The 16,382-nt window shown below is 45.1% G+C and overlaps 1 non-coding gene across 1 annotated transcript; it reads left to right on the top strand.

Moving 5' to 3' along the window:
* Positions 1-2,600: 2,600 nt before the first annotated feature.
* Positions 2,601-2,788, top strand: LOC138652331 (U2 spliceosomal RNA). Its single transcript, XR_011315605.1, has one exon. It is a non-coding gene; the product is annotated as a U2 spliceosomal RNA (small nuclear RNA).
* Positions 2,789-16,382: the final 13,594 nt, after the last annotated feature.

Raw genomic sequence — 16,382 nt, 5'->3', positions numbered from 1 at the left:
TCAATTTTGGATCAGTTCGGAATGACGGAGGCTAAAGGTGTATCAACGCCAATGGAATCATCCTACCTAAAACTGGAAGAAGATGACCTGTTGCCTAACAACGAGAAATATCGACAGGCAGTGGGGGCACTTCTATATATATCAACTACGACTCGACCGGATATTACAACAGCAGTTGGAATATTGTGCAGATATGTGGAGAAACCGTGCCAAAAGGACTGGAATGCCGTTAAAAGAGTTCTCCAGTATTTAAAAGGGACACAAGGTGTAAATTTTAAAATATCTGCAGCAGGAAATCTAAAACTCACCGGCAATGTTGACTCAGATTGGGCTGGTGATTCGCAAGATCATAAATCCACAAGCGGATACATATTTAAACTTGGAGGAAGTTCAATCTCTTGGTCTAGTAGAAAACATGTATCTGTTGCTTTGTCAGCTATAGAAGCTGAGTATGTATCCGCAGCCTATGCAAGTCAGGAGATCATTTGGCTAAGACAACTAATGGATGATCTTGGTAAACCGTTAACTCAGCCAACGGTGATATATGAGGACAACCAAGGATGCATTAAACTTGCATGCAGTGAAAAAATCAGTGCTAGAACTAAGCACATCGACGTCAGATGTCATCATCTACGTGATTTAATAGATCGTGGCGTAATTCAATTTGTTTATTGTGAAACTGATAAAATGTTAGCTGATATTTTGACCAAGCCATTGCTACGACCTAGGTTCCAAGAATTGAGAACCACTATGGGACCGACAGAATAAGTAGTTGTTGAGTGGGGGTGTTGGCCTAATGCATATTGATCTGTATGTATTACAGCAACTATTGTTTGTTTAATATGATGTGATTTAAATATCTGCATGCATATTGTTCACATGTCAACAAAGTAAAAAAAAAAAAAAGGAGTCCTCATTTACAGACCGGATGTTCCTCCTCCCCTTTTTCTTTCTGAGCACATTCTTGTGTGTGGGGCTGAAGCTGAAGGTCACAGCAGCTCTCTCTCTCTCAGAAACCAGATTGATCCTGTTCTCATGTTGTAAGCTGGATGTTCTTAATTCTTAATAAATGAACATTCTCTGTTACTCGTTGTAGACATCACGCTGATTAACCCGCTGCTAACAGCACTTATGCATGTCAAGCATTGTATTGCGTTCAATATGAAATCTATCAATCAATCAATTAATCAATCTCTCTTTACTGGTTGCAACTGGCGTGTGAAGATGTGGACATGTATTTGGCCTTTGTTACAGTGTTGCAAATAGAGCATCTACAAAGTTAGGCCCCTTGCTATCAGTACTTAGTGTTTACATTTAAGCAACCCATGAGTAGTTCTGCCATACATATCAAATTTGTGACAGCATGATTTCTTTTGTGAAACATTGTCTCCCTCTTGTGGACCACTGACTTTTAAATTTGGTGTCTATGTATTTAAAGGAAGGGAAAAATTGTGTCTGTGCTGATCTTAAATATGCTGCCTATCTCCACCTGTGTGAGTATTCTAATGCTTTCTAGCAACCAGGTGCACTACCTGCATTAGATAGAATCTGCGCGCGGAACCCTCACGTGTCACAATGGGCCCTTGGCCATGGTCTGGAACCCTCAGGTGTCACAATGGGCCCTTGGCCATGGTCTGGAACCCTCACATGTCACAATGGGCTGGAACCCTCACGTGTCACAATGGGCCCTTGGCCAATAAAAAGCAGATCGATGGCAGTCCTCTTCAGTCTGCTGCTGGAACAGCGGCGGGCAGCATGGTGATAGGTAGGCAGTAGGGTCTATACCTGGCATCAGGAGAGCTAAGGGTACCGTCACACAGTGGCATTTTGATCGCTACAACGGCACGATTCGTGACATTCCAGCGATATCCTTACGATCTCGCTGTGTCTGACACGCTCCTGCGATCAGGGACCCCGCTGAGAATCGTACGTCGTAGCAGATCGTTTGAAACTTTCTTTCGTCGTCTAGTGTCCCGCTGTGGCGGCATGATCGCATCGTGTAACAAAGGTGTGCACGATATTGTATACAATGTGCGCATAGTAACCAACGGCTTCTGCATCGCAAATACGTCGTGAAGTTATCGCTCCAGCGTCGTGCATTGCAAAGTGTGACAGCAGTCTACGATGCTGGAGCGATATCGGAGCGATGCTTGAGCGTCACGGATCGTGCCGTCGTAGCGACCAAAGTGCCACTGTGAGACGGCACCCTAAGGGAAGACAGCTGCTTGCTTGGTTGTTTTTTGAATTCCCCTCTCGCACACCTCCTCCTGGCACTCAGTAGTGCACATTGGAACAAAGGGGGGGAGGGTTACAATAGGTGGGGTTATGCAGATTAAAAATGAGTGGCTCACAGGTTGAGCAAACAGCAGAACTGTCATTGTGAAGGCGACCGATTTGCCAAAATGTCCTCCTCAGGGCAATCTTTTGCTCCATCTCCCCAAAGGGTATCAGTGTTAGGCCTTGTGCGGCACAAGTGCAAAACAATTTCTGGTTATTGCTTCTTTGCCTTTTGGCCAGATCAAGAATCAGTGTTAGGCTGCCTTGGTGTGGTGAAAGTGCTAAACCATATCTGGTTAACGCTGCTTGGCCTTTTGGTTGAAATCGTCGTCGCCGCCGCTCTAGATCAAGTGTAGCATCTGCCTTTATCAGTTTAATATCTGATACGTTTCCTATTTGGGGACCATATATTAAATGGATTTTTAGAACAGGGAGATGGAAAAAGAGCTTGCTCTGTCCACTCCACGCATTGAGCTATTATTGCAGTCTCTCCGGGGACAGTACACTCCTCTGATCCGGCTTCCAAATACAGATTGAATTGAAATCAGCACACATTGTGTTATAACTAGTGTTGAGCGATATCGTCCGATACTTGAAAGTATCGGTATCGGATAGTATCGGCCGATACCCAAAAAGTATCGGATATCGCCGATACCGATATCCGATACCAATACAAGTCAATAGGACATCAAGTATCGGAAGGTATCCTGATGGATCCCAGGGTCTGAAGGAGAGGAAACTCTCCTTCAGGCCCTGGGATCCATAGTGAGGTGTAAAATAAAGAATTAAAATAAAAAATATTGTTATATTCACCTCTCCGGCAGCCCCTGGAACATCACCGCGAGGAACCGGCGTCCGGCAGGCTTCTTTGTTCAAAATGAGCGCCTTTAGGACCTGCGGAATGACGTAGCGGCTTCTGATTGGTCGCGTGCCGCCCATGTGACTGCCACGCGACCAATCAGAAGCCGCGACGTCATTCCACAGGTCCTAAAGGCGCTCATTCTAGGAATTTATCTGAGGAATGACATCGCGGCTTCTGATTGGTCGCGTGGCGGTCACATGGGCGGCACGCGACCAATCAGAAGCCGCGACGTCATTCCGCAGGTCCTAAAGGCGCTCATTTTGAACAAAGAAGCCTGCCGGATGCCGGTGACTCGCGGTGATGTTCCAGGGGCCGCCGGAGAGGTGAATATAACAATATTTTTTATTTTAATTCTTTATTTTACACCTCCGATACCGATACCCGATACCACAAAAATATCGGATCTCGGTATCGGAATTCCGATACCGCAAGTATCGGCCGATACCCGATACTTGCGGTATCGGAATGCTCAACACTAGTTATAACCCATTATGTGAATTCTTTTCAGGGTCAACGTTGCACATTTCAGATGCCAAATGCATTTTGCTTGATTTATCTTCTTGACCAATTGCAACATTTTGTGTGCGCATTGTTTGCACCTATACATGTCAAGCATTGTATTGCGCTCAATATGAAATCTATCAATCAATCAATCAATCAATCAATCTCTCTTTACTGATTGCAACCGGCGTGTGAAGATGTGGACATGTATTTGGCCTTTGTTACAGTGTTGCAAATAGAGCATCTACAAAGTTAGGCCCCTTGCTATCAGTACTTAGTGTTTAAATTTAAGCAACCCATGAGTAGTTCTGCCATACATACCACATTTGTGACAGCATGATTTCTTTTGTGAAACATGGTCTCCCTCTTGTGGACCACTGACTTTTAAATTTGGTGTCTATGTATTTAAAGAAAGGGAAAAATTGTGTCTGTGCTTATCTTGAATATGCTGCCTATCTCCACCTGTGTGAGTATTCTAATGCTTTCTAGAAACCAGGTGTGCTGCCTGCATTAGATAGAATCTGCGAGCGGAACCCTCACGTGTCACAATGGGCCCTTAGCCAGGGTCTGGAACACTCACTTGTAACAATGGGCCCTTGGCCATGCTCCGGAACCCTCATGTGTCACAATGGGCCCTTGGCCATGCTCCGGAACCCTCACGTGTCACAATGGGCCCTTGGCCATGGTCTGGAACCCTCACGTGTCACAATGGGCTGGAACCCTCACGTGTCACAATGGGCCCTTGGCCTATAAAAAGCAGTGCGGTGGCAGTCATCTTCAGTCTGCTGCTGGAACAGCGGCGGGCAGCATGGTGATAGGTAGGCAGCAGGGTCTATACCCGGCATCAGGAGAACTAAAGGTACTGTCACACTAGACGATATCGCTAGCGATCCGTGACGTTGCAGCGTCCTCGCTAGCGATATCGTCCAGTGTGACAGGCAGCAGCGATCAGGCCCCTGCTGGGAGATCGCTGGTCGGGGAAGAAAGTCCAGAACTTTATTTCATCGCTGGACTCCCCGTAGACATCGCTGAATCGGCGTGTGTGACACCGATTCAGCGATGTCTTCACTGGTAACCAGGGTAAACATCGGGTAACTAAGTGCAGGGCCGCGCTTAGTAACCCGATGTTTACCCTGGTTACCAGCGTAAAAAAACAAACAGTACATACTTACATTCAGCTGTCTGTCCCTTGCCGTCTGGTTCCTGCACTGAGTGCTGGCCGTAAAGTGAAAGCAGAGCACAGCCACAGCGGTGAGTCACCGCTGTGTGACTCACCGCTGTGCTGTGCTTTCACTTTCACTTTACGGCCAGCACTCAGTGCAGGAACCAGACGGCAAGGGACAGACAGCTGAATGTAAGTATGTAGTGTTTGTTTTTTTACGCTGGTAACCAGGGTAAACATCGGGTTACTAAGCGCGGCCCTGCGCTTAGTTACCCGATGTTTACCCTGGTTACCGGGGACCTCGGCATCGTTGGTCGCTGGAGAGGGGTCTGTGTGACAGCTCTCCAGCGACCAAACAGCGACGCTGCAGCGATCCGGATCATTGTCGGTATCGCTGCAGCGTCGCTAAGTGTGACGGTACCTTTAGGGAATACAGCTGCTCTCTTGTTTGTTTTTTTCAATTTCCCTCTCCCACACCTCCTACTGGCACTCATTAAGTAGTGAACATTGGAACAAAGAGGGGGGAGGGTTGCAATAGGTGGGGTTATGCAGATTAAAAACGAGTGGCTCACACCTTGAACATACAGCAGATCTGTCATTGTGAAGGTGTCCGGTTTGCTAAAATGTCCTCCTCAGGGCAATCTTTTGCTCCATCTCCCCAAAGGGTATCAGTGTCAGGCCTTGGTGTGGCACGCGTGCAAAACGATTTCTGGTTATTGCTTCTTGGCCTTCTGGCTGCGATCCTTTGTCATGGTCAGTGGGTGCGAGTATTTCCTGTCAGCGTGCTGATAATTTTCTTCTGTGGTATTCGTATCATAGTAACATAGTAACATAGTTAGTAAGGCCGAAAAAAGACATTTGTCCATCCAGTTCAGCCCACATCCCATCACAACAAATCCCCAGATCTACGTCCTTCTACAGAACCCAATAATTGTATGATACAATATTGTTCTGCTCCAGGAAGACATCCAGGCCTCTCTTGAACCCCTCGACTGAGTTCGCCATCACCACCTCCTCAGGCAAGCAATTCCAGATTCTCACTGCCCTAACAGTAAAGAATCCTCTTCTATGTTGGTGGAAAAACCTTCTCTCCTCCAGACGCAAAGAATGCCCCCTTGTGCCCGTCACCTTCCTTGGTATAAACAGATCCTCAGCGAGATATTTGTATTGTCCCCTTATATACTTATACATGGTTATTAGATCGCCCCTCAGTCGTCTTTTTTCTAGACTAAATAATCCTAATTTCGCTAATCTATCTGGGTATTGTAGTTCTCCCATCCCCTTTATTAATTTTGTTGCCCTCCTTTGTACTCTCTCTAGTTCCATTATATCCTTCATGAGCACCGGTGCCCAAAACTGGACACAGTACTCCATGTGCGGTCTAACTAGGGATTTGTACAGAGGCAGTATAATGCTCTCATCATGTGTATCCAGACCTCTTTTAATGCACCCCATGATCCTGTTTGCCTTGGCAGCTGCTGCCTGGCACTGGCTGCTCCAGGTAAGTTTATCATTAACTAGGATCCCCAAGTCCTTCTCCCTGTCAGATTTACCCAGTGGTTTCCCATTCAGTGTGTAATGGTGATATTGATTCCTTCTTCCCATGTGTATAACCTTACATTTATCATTGTTAAACCTCATCTGCCACCTTTCAGCCCAAGTTTCCAACTTATCCAGATCCATCTGTAGCAGAATACTATCTTCTCTTGTATTAACTGCTTTACATAGTTTTGTATCATCTGCAAATATCGATATTTTACTGTGTAAACCTTCTACCAGATCATTAATGAATATGTTGAAGAGAACAGGTCCCAATACTGACCCCTGCGGTACCCCACTGGTCACAGCGACCCAGTTAGAGACTATACCATTTATAACCACCCTCTGCTTTCTATCACTAAGCCAGTTACTAACCCATTTACACACATTTTCCCCCAGACCAAGCATTCTCATTTTGTGTACCAACCTCTTGTGCGGCACGGTATCAAATGCTTTGGAAAAATCGAGATATACCACGTCCAATGACTCACCGTGGTCCAGCCTATAGCTTACCTCTTCATAAAAACTGATTAGATTGGTTTGACAGGAGCGATTTCTCATAAACCCATGCTGATATGGAGTTAAACAGTTATTCTCATTGAGATAATCCAGAATAACATCCCTCAGAAACCCTTCAAATATTTTACCAACAATAGAGGTTAGACTTACTGGCCTATAATTTCCAGGTTCACTTTTAGAGCCCTTTTTGAATATTGGCACCACATTTGCTATGCGCCAATCCTGTGGAACAGACCCTGTCGCTATAGAGTCACTAAAAATAAGAAATAATGGTTTATCTATTACATTACTTAGTTCTCTTAGTACTCGTGGGTGTATGCCATCCGGACCCGGAGATTTATCTATTTTAATCTTATTTAGCCGGTTTCGCACCTCTTCTTGGGTTAGATTGGTGACCCTTAACCCCTTCCCGACCCATGACGCCACGTAGGCGTCATGAAAGTCGGTGCCATTCCGACCCATGACGCCTATGCGGCGTCATGGAAAGATCGCGTCCCTGCAGATCGGGTGAAAGGGTTAACTCCCATTTCACGCGATCTGCAGGGACAGGGGGAGTGGTAGTTTAGCCCAGGGGGGGTGGCTTCACCCCCTCGTGGCTACGATCGCTCTGATTGGCTGTTGAAAGTGAAACTGCCAATCAGAGCGATTTGTAATATTTCACCCATTATAACGGGTGAAATATTACAATCCAGCCATGGCCGATGCTGAAATATCATCGGCCATGGCTGGAAATACTAGTGTGCCCCCACCCCACCCCACCGATCGCCCCCCCCACCCCCCCGATCTGGCCGGTACACTGCTCCGGCTCCCCTCCGTCCAGTGCTCCGCTCCCCCCCGTGCTCGTGCCCGCTCCCCCCGTGCTCCAATCACCCCCCCGTGCTCCAATCACCCCCCCTGCACTCCGATCCACCCCCCCCCGTGCTCCGTTCCACCCCCCCGTGCTCCATTCCAGTCCCCCCGTGCTCCGTTCCACGCCCCCCGCGCTCCGTTCCACCCCTCCCGCGCTCCGATTCCTCCCCCCGTGCTCCGATCCCCCCCCCCCGTGGTCCCCCCCCACCCTATCATACTTACCGATCCAGCCGTGGTCCCGTCCGTCTTCTCCCGGGCGCCGCCATCTTCCAAAATGGCGGGCGCATGCGCAGTGCGCCCGCCGAATCTGCCGGCCGGCAGATTCGTTCCAAAGTGCATTTTGATCACTGAGATATAATCTATCTCAGTGATCAAAATAAAAAAAATAATAAATTACCCCCCCCCCCTTTGTCACCCCCATAGGTAGGGACAATAAAAAAATAAAGAATTTTTTTTTTTTTCCACTGTTAGAATAGGGTTAGGGTTAGGGTTAGGGGTAGGGTTAGGGTTAGGGGTAGGGGTAGGGTTAGGGGTAGGGTTAGGGGTAGGGTTAGGGGTAGGGTTAGGGGTAGGGCTAGGGGTAGGGCTAGGGGTAGGGTTAGGGGTAGGGTTAGGGGTAGGGTTAGGGGTAGGGTTAGGGTTAGGGCTAGGGTTAGGGTTAGGAATGTGCACACGTATTCTGGTCCTCTGCGGATTTTTCCGCTGCGGATTTGATAAATCCGTAGTGCTAAACCGCTGCGGATTTATGGCGGATTTACCGCGTTTTTTTCTGCGCATTTCACTGCGGTTTTACAATTGCGATTTTCTATTGGAGCAGTTGTAAAACCGCTGCGGAATCCGCACAAAGAAGTGACATGCTGCGGAATGTAAACCGCTGCGTTTCCGTGCAGTTTTTCCGCAGCATGGGCACAGCGATTTTTGTTTCCCATAGGTTTACATTGAACTGTACACTCATGGGAAACTGCTGCGGATCCGCAGCGTTTTCCGCAGCGTGTGCACATACCTTTAGAATTAGGCTATGTGCACACGGTGCTGATTTGGCTGCGGATTGGCCGCTGCGGATTCGCAGCAGTGTTCCATCAGGTTTACAGTACCATGTAAACATATGAAAAACCAAATCCGCTGTGCCCATGGTGCGGAAAATACCACGCGGGAACGCTGCGTTGTATTTTCCGCAGCATGTCAATTCTTTGTGCGGATTCCGCAGCGTTTTACACCTGTTCCTCAATAGGAATCCGCAGGTGAAATCCGCACAAAAAACACTGGAAATCCGCGGAAAATCCGCAGGTAAAACACAGTGCCTTTTACCCGCAGATTTTTCAAAAATGGTGCGGAAATATCTCACACGAATCCGCAACGTGGGCACATAGCCTTAGGGTTAGGGTTGGAATTAGGGTTGTGGTTATGGTTAGGGGTGTGTTGGGGTTAGGGTTGTGGTTAGGGGTGTGTTGCGGTTAGGGTTGTGTTTAGGGTTATGGCTACAGTTGGGATTAGGGTTAGGGGTGTGTTGGGGTTAGTGTTGGAGGTAGAATTGAGGGGTTACCACTGTTTAGGCACATCAGGGGTCTCCAAACGCAACATGGCGCCACCATTGATTCCAGCCAATCTCGTATTCAAAAAGTCAAATGGTGCTCCCTCACTTCCGAGCCCTGACGTGTGCCCAAACAGTGGTTTACCCCCACATATGGGGTACCAGCATACTCAGGACAAACTGCGCAACAATTACTGGGGTCCAATTTCTCCTGTTACCCTTGTGAATCTAAAAAAATGCTTGCTAAAACATAATTTTTGAGGAAAGAAAAATGATTTTTTATTTTCACGGCTCTGCGTTGTAAACGTCTGTGAAGCACTTGGGGGTTCAAAGTGCTCACCACATATCTAGATAAGTTCCTTGGGGGGTCTAGTTTCTAAAATGGGGTCACTTGTGGGGGGTTTCTACTGTTTAGGCACACCAGGGGCTCTGCAAACGCAACGTGACACCCGCAGACCATTCCATCAAAGTCTGCATTTCAAAAGTCACTACTTCCCTTCTGAGCCCCGACGTGTGCCCAAACAGTGGTTTACCCCCACATATGGGGTATCAGCGTACTCAGGAGAAACTGGACAACAACTTTTGGGGTCCAATTTCTCCTGTAACCCTTGGGAAAATAAAAAATTCTGGGCTAAATAATTATTTTTGAGGAAAGAAAACGTATTTATTATTTTCACGGCTCTGCATTATAAACTTCTATGAAGCACTTGGGGGTTCAAAGTGCTCACCACACATCTAGATAAGTTCCTTTCAGGGTCTAGTTTCCAAAATGGGGTCACTTGTGGGGGGTTTCTACTGTTTAGGCACATCAGGGGCTCTGCAAACGCAACGTGACGCCCGCAGAGCATTCCATCAAAGTCTGCATTTCAAAACGTCACTACTTCAATTCCAAGCCCCGGCATGTGCCCAAACAGTAGTTTACCCCCACATATGGGGTATCACCGTACTCAGGAGAAACTGGACAACAAATATTGGGGTCAAATTTCTCCTGTTACCCTTGGGAAAATTAAAAAATTCTGGGCTAAATAATTATTTTTGAGGAAAGAAAACGTATTTATTATTTTCACGGCTCTGCATTATAAACTTCTATGAAGCACTTGGGGGTTCAAAGTGCTCACCACACATCTAGATAAGTTCCTTTGGGGGTCTAGTTTCCAAAATGGGGTCACTTGTGGGGGGTTTCTACTGTTAAGCCACATCAGGGGCTCTGCAAACGCAACGTGACGCCCACAGAGCATTCCATCAAAGTCTGCATTTCAAAACGTCACTACTTCACTTCCGAGCCCCGGCATGTGCCCAAACAGTGATTTACCCCCACATATGGGGTATCAGCGTACTCAGGAGAAACTGGACAACAACTTTTGGGGTCAATTTCTCCTGTTACCCTTGGGAAAATAAAAAATTGCAGGCTAAAAGATCATTTTTGAGAAAATAATTTTTTTTTTTATTTTCATGGCTCTGCGTTATAAACTTCTGTGAAGCACTTGGGGGTTCAAAGTCCTCACCACACATCTAGATTAGTTCCTTTGGGGGTCTAGTTTCTAAAATGGTGTCATTTCTGGGGGATCTCCAATGTTTAGGCACACAGGGGCTCTCCAAACGTGACATGGTGTCCGCTAATGATTGGAGCTAATTTTCCATTTAAAAAGCCAAATGGCGTGCCATCCCTTCCGAGCCCTGCCGTGCGCCCAAACAGTGGTTTACCCCCACATATGGGGTATCAGCGTACTCAGGACAAACTGGACAACAATATTTGGGGTCCAATTTCTCCTATTATCCTTGGCAAAATAGGAAATTCCAGGCTAAAAAATCATTTTTGAGGAAAGAAAAATTATTTTTTATTTTCATGGCTCTGCGTTATAAACTTCTGTGAAGCACCTGGGGGTTTAAAGTGCTCAATATGCATCTAGATAAGTTCCTTGGGGGGTCTAGTTTCCAAAATGGGGTCACTTGTGGGGGAGCTCCAATGTTTAGGCACACAGGGGCTCTCCAAACGCGACATGGTGTCCGCTAACAATTGGAGCTAATTTTCCATTCAAAAAGTCAAATGGCACGCCTTCTCTTCCGAGCCCTGCCGAGTGCCCAAACAGTGGTTTACCCCCACATATGAGGTATCGGCGTACTCGGGAGAAATTGCCCAACAAATTTTATGATCCATTTTATCCTACTGCCCATGTGAAAATGAGAAAATTGAGGCGAAAAGAATTTTTTTGTGAAAAAAAATTACTTTTTCATTTTTACAGATCAATTTGTGAAGCACCTGAGGGTTTAAAGTGCTCACTAGGCATCTAAATTAGTTCCTTGGGGGGTCTAGTTTCCAAAATGGGGTCACTTGTGGGGGAGCGCCAATGTTTAGGCACACAGGAGCTATCCAAACGCGACATGGTGTCCGCTAACGATGGAAATAATTTTTCATTCAAAAAGTCAAATGGCGCTCCTTCCCTTCCGAGCCTTACCATGTGCCCAAACAGTGGTTTACCCCCACATATGAGGTATTGGTGTACTCAGGAGAAATTGCCCAACACATTTTAGGATCCATTTTATCCTGTTGCCCATGTGAAAATGAAAAAATTGAGGCTAAAAGAATTTTTTTGTGAAAAAAAAGTACTTTTTCATTTTTACGGATCAATTTGTGAAGCACCTGGGGGTTCAAAGTGCTCACTATGCATCTAGATAAGTTCCTTGGGGCGTCTAGTTTCCAAAATGGGGTCACTTGTGGGGGAGCTCCAATTTTTAGGCACACGGGGGCTCTCCAAACGTGACATGGTGTCCGCTAAAGAGTGGAGCCAATTTTTGATTCAAAAAGTCAAATGGCGCTCCTTCCCTTCCAAGCCCTGCCGTGCGCCAAAACAGTGGTTTACCCCCACATATGAGGTATCAGCGTACTCAGGACAAATTGGACAACAACGTTCGTGGTTCAGTTTCTCCTTTTACCATTGGGAAAATAAAAAAATTGTTGCTAAAAGATAATTTTTGTGACTAAAAAGTTAAATGTTCATTTTTTCCTTCCATGTTGCTTCTGCTGCTGTGAAGCACCTGAAGGGTTAATAAACTTCTTGAATGTGGTTTTGAGTACCTTGAGGGGTGCAGTTTTTAGAATGGTGTCACTTTTGGGTATTTTCAGCCATATAGACCCCTCAAACTGACTTCAAATGTGAGGTGGTCCCTAAAAAAAATGGTTTTGTAAATTTCGTTGTAAAAATGACAAATCGCTGGTCGAATTTTAACCCTTATAACTTCCTAACAAAAAAAAATTTTGTTTCCAAAATTGTGCTGATGTAAAGTAAACATGTGGGAAATGTTATTTATTAACTATTTTGTGTCACATATCTCTCTGGTTTAACAGAATAAAAATTCAAAATGTGAAAATTGCGAAATTTTCAAAATTTTCGCCAAATTTCCGTGTTTATCACAAATAAATGCAGAATTTATTGACCTAAATTTACCACTAACATGAAGCCCAATATGTCACGAAAAAACAATCTCAGAACCGCTAGGATCCGTTGAAGCGTTCCTGAGTTATTACCTCATAAAGGGACACTGGTCAGAATTGCAAAAAACGGCAAGGTCTTTAAGGTCAAAATAGGCTGGGTCTTGAAGGGGTTAATATAGGGTTTTCATTGTTTCTTGGGATTTCACCTAGCATTTCATTTTCCACCGTGAATACCGTGGAGAAGAAGGTGTTTAATATGTTAGCTTTTTCCTCGTCATCTACAACCATTCTTTCCTCACTATTTTTTAAGGGGCCTACATTTTCAGTTTTTATTCTTTTACTATTGATATAGTTGAAGAACAGTTTGGGATTAGTTTTACTCTCCTTAGCAATGTGCTTCTCTGTTTCCTTTTTGGCAGCTTTAATTAGTTTTTTAGATAAAGTATTTTTCTCCCTATAGTTTTTTAGAGCTTCAATGGTGCCATCCTGCTTTAGTAGTGCAAATGCTTTCTTTTTACTGTTAATTGCTTGTCTTACTTCTTTGTTTAGCCACATTGGGTTTTTCCTATTTCTAGTCCTTTTATTCCCACAAGGTATAAACCGCTTACACTGCCTATTTAGGATGTTCTTAAACATTTCCCATTTATTATCTGTATTCTTATTTCTGAGGATATTGTCCCAGTCTACCAGATTAAGGGCATCTCTAAGCTGGTCAAACTTTGCCTTCCTAAAGTTCAGTGTTTTTGTGACTCCCTGACAAGTCCCCCTAGTGAAAGACAGGTGAAACTGTACAATATTGTGGTCGCTATTTCCTAGATGCCCAACCACCTGCAGATTTGTTATTCTGTCAGGTCTATTAGATAGTATTAGGTCTAAAAGTGCTGCTCCTCTGGTTGGATTCTGCACCAATTGTGAAAGATAATTTTTCTTGGTTATTAGCAGAAACCTGTTGCCTTTATGGGTTTCACAGGTTTCACTTTCCCAGTTAATATCCGGGTAGTTAAAGTCCCCCATAACCAGGACCTCATTATGGGTTGCAGCTTCATCTATCTGCTTTAGAAGTAGACTTTCCATGGTTTCTGTTATATTTGGGGGTTTGTAACAGACCCCAATGAGAATTGGGGTATCGGCAGTGAAGAGTTAAGATGTTTATAAAGAATACGATTCGTGTGGTCATGGAAAGTGGTGCCAATAACAACGTGTTGTTCGTGGTTCGTGACCTGCTGGAGGGAAAGGCTGGAGCTCATCGGACTGATATTTTCAGCGTGAACGAGTTTCACAACCAAGGTACATATGATGTTACCTTTGTGAGTGAGCCTTGCTGTCTAACTGTATTTGAGTGGTTCAGAAGCCATGATGGTGATCCATGCCTGGAGGGAGTGCGACTGGAGCCTCTGTTTGGGCTCATGGAAAAAGTAGTGACGGTTACCATGTATAATCCTTACACAGAAGTAAGTCTGCTGTAGCAGTTCCTGGCTCGGTACTGCGATTATGTGAAATGTGGAGAGAAACAGAGAAATTGTTTGGGCATATTTAATTGTAAATATGTATTTCGTGTGAAACTGAGGAAAGACCCAAGTTGTTTTGGAGGTTTCACCCATCCCCCGGCGAACTTTTCAGTGGCGGGTCATAGGGGCTTTCTGTCTTATGCAGGGCAGCCTCTATACTGCAGGAAGTGTTTCCAATTTGGGCACTTACAGAACACCTGTGAGAAGAGTATGGTTTGCCGTAATTGTAAGCAAGAGGGCCATGCGGCAGCTCAGTGTCCGATGCCACGTGAATGTGACCAGTGTGGCAATACAGGGCACCTGTATAAGGACTGTTCGTATGGTGGGCCGAGGAGGCCAACTAGAGAGGAGGAGAGGCAGCAGGAGGAAGAAAAGAAACGTGAGGAGGAGCGGAGGCAGGAGGAGAAAAAAAAGAGAGAGGAGGAGGTCAAGAAACGGTAGGAGGAGAGGAAGCGGGAGGAAAGCAAGGCTTCTGCACAGCAAAGCGCTGAGGTAATTCCGCCCTCTATGATTGAGAGGCGGCGGGATAGACGGCAGGAGGACAAGGAGGCTAAAAGGAGGAAGGAGGAGCTGGAGGACACGTTATTCTGGAGAGCCTCAAAGCAGGAAGAGCGTTCTATGGTTAATAAAAAAAAAAGAGGCCCCAGTTACCAAAGCTGAGGAAATGGGATTATTGATGGACTTTGATATTTCTGGGGTGGAGGAGATGGCTGAGTCTTTGATTCCTGAGTCTCACCCAAGAAACATTGGTGTTTTCTCCTCAGAAGAGGAGCCTGGAGGTCGAAAGTGTCCCAGGGAGGGTGGTGGGTAAATCCATGACTTTGAGGTTCCTGAAGGAGGAGTGCCCCAGAGGAAGGTTGGGCAGAAGAAGGCGCGTGTGGAGGAGTGTATTGAGGTCAGCGGCTCTGAAAGCTGCTCAGCGCAGATGGTGGAGGAGGACAGTGGCGATACTGCTTAGTTATGTGCTATTGTTTCAGTAGCTAGGTGTTTTTTTGTATATAGCATTTGCCTTTAAAAATGTTTTTTGTTTATTTATGTTTTTTCATGTACGTTGTGTAATGTCCTGTTTGTAGGTTTTTTTTTAGTATTTTTTTTAGTATTTTTGTTTCTGTGTATGCTATGGGTTTTGCAATCATATCACAAAATGTGAGGGTTTTTAAAAACAGGTTGCGGCGGGTGGCCATTTTGGATTTTTTGCAAAATGCAGGAATTTTTTGTTTGCAGGAGTGTGGGATTGTGGATGATGTGAAGGGGAGTGAATGGCCTCATGGTGCGTCTGTGTGGTCAGGGAGTGCCTGTAATAAAAATGATGGTGTGGGTTTTTTGGTGAAGGGAAATGATGTGAGTTTGTGTGACTATATGATGATTGATGTTGGGAGGTGTGTGTTGGCAAATTTTGAGTTCAGAAATGTTCGTTTTTGCATTATTAATGTATATGCGCCTGTGGAAAAACAGGAGCGTAAAGTTTTATTTGAAAAAATTAAGTTTTTTTTTATTTCAGGAAGAGTACCTGTTGTGATAGTGGGTGATATGAACTGTGATGTGGGAAGTGTGAATGTGGATTTTAATGGATATGGTGAGTGATTTTGGTTTAATGGATATTCAGCGTGCATGTAAGATAACTCCGTTGTTAAATACGTTTTTTTCTGACAGTGGGAGGGTGGCGTCTAGATTGGACTGTTGTTTTGTTTCAAAAAATCTGATTCCTGTTAGTTATGCACAGGAGAGTGTGGTTTTTTCGGATCATGTGTATATGAAGTGTGAATTGGATTTGCATGTTAATGAGGTGGCTGGGAAAGGTGTGTGGAAGTTGAATGTGAGTTTGCTGGAAGGAGGGGGTGTGAGAGAGGAGTATGAAAGACATTATGCAGAATGGTGTGGGTGCAGGAGTGATTTCAGAAATGTGTGTGAATGGTGGGATTGGGTTAAATGGAAAACCAAGAGTTTTTTAAAAACTCGGGTACAAGTGTGCGGCTGCAAAGAGAGAAAGGTTTGTTTTTTTAAATGCAAGACTGAGTGTGTTGTATAAGTTGAGGGCAGGAGGAATGGATGTGAGTGAAGATTTAGTGAAAGTGAAAAAAGAAGTGAATGATTTTTTGGTAGAAAGAGGGAGGAGTATTGTGTACAGGGCCAAAATAGAGAATTTGGAGAAGAATGAGAAGTGTTCGCGTTTTTTCTTTAAAAAAGTTTTTCGGAAGAGA

This window comes from Ranitomeya imitator, chromosome 10 (genome assembly GCF_032444005.1).
Source record: "Ranitomeya imitator isolate aRanImi1 chromosome 10, aRanImi1.pri, whole genome shotgun sequence".
Classification (NCBI taxonomy): domain Eukaryota; kingdom Metazoa; phylum Chordata; class Amphibia; order Anura; family Dendrobatidae; genus Ranitomeya; species Ranitomeya imitator.
Note: the sequence above shows the minus strand (reverse complement) of the source record. Positions and strands in the feature narration are given on the sequence as shown.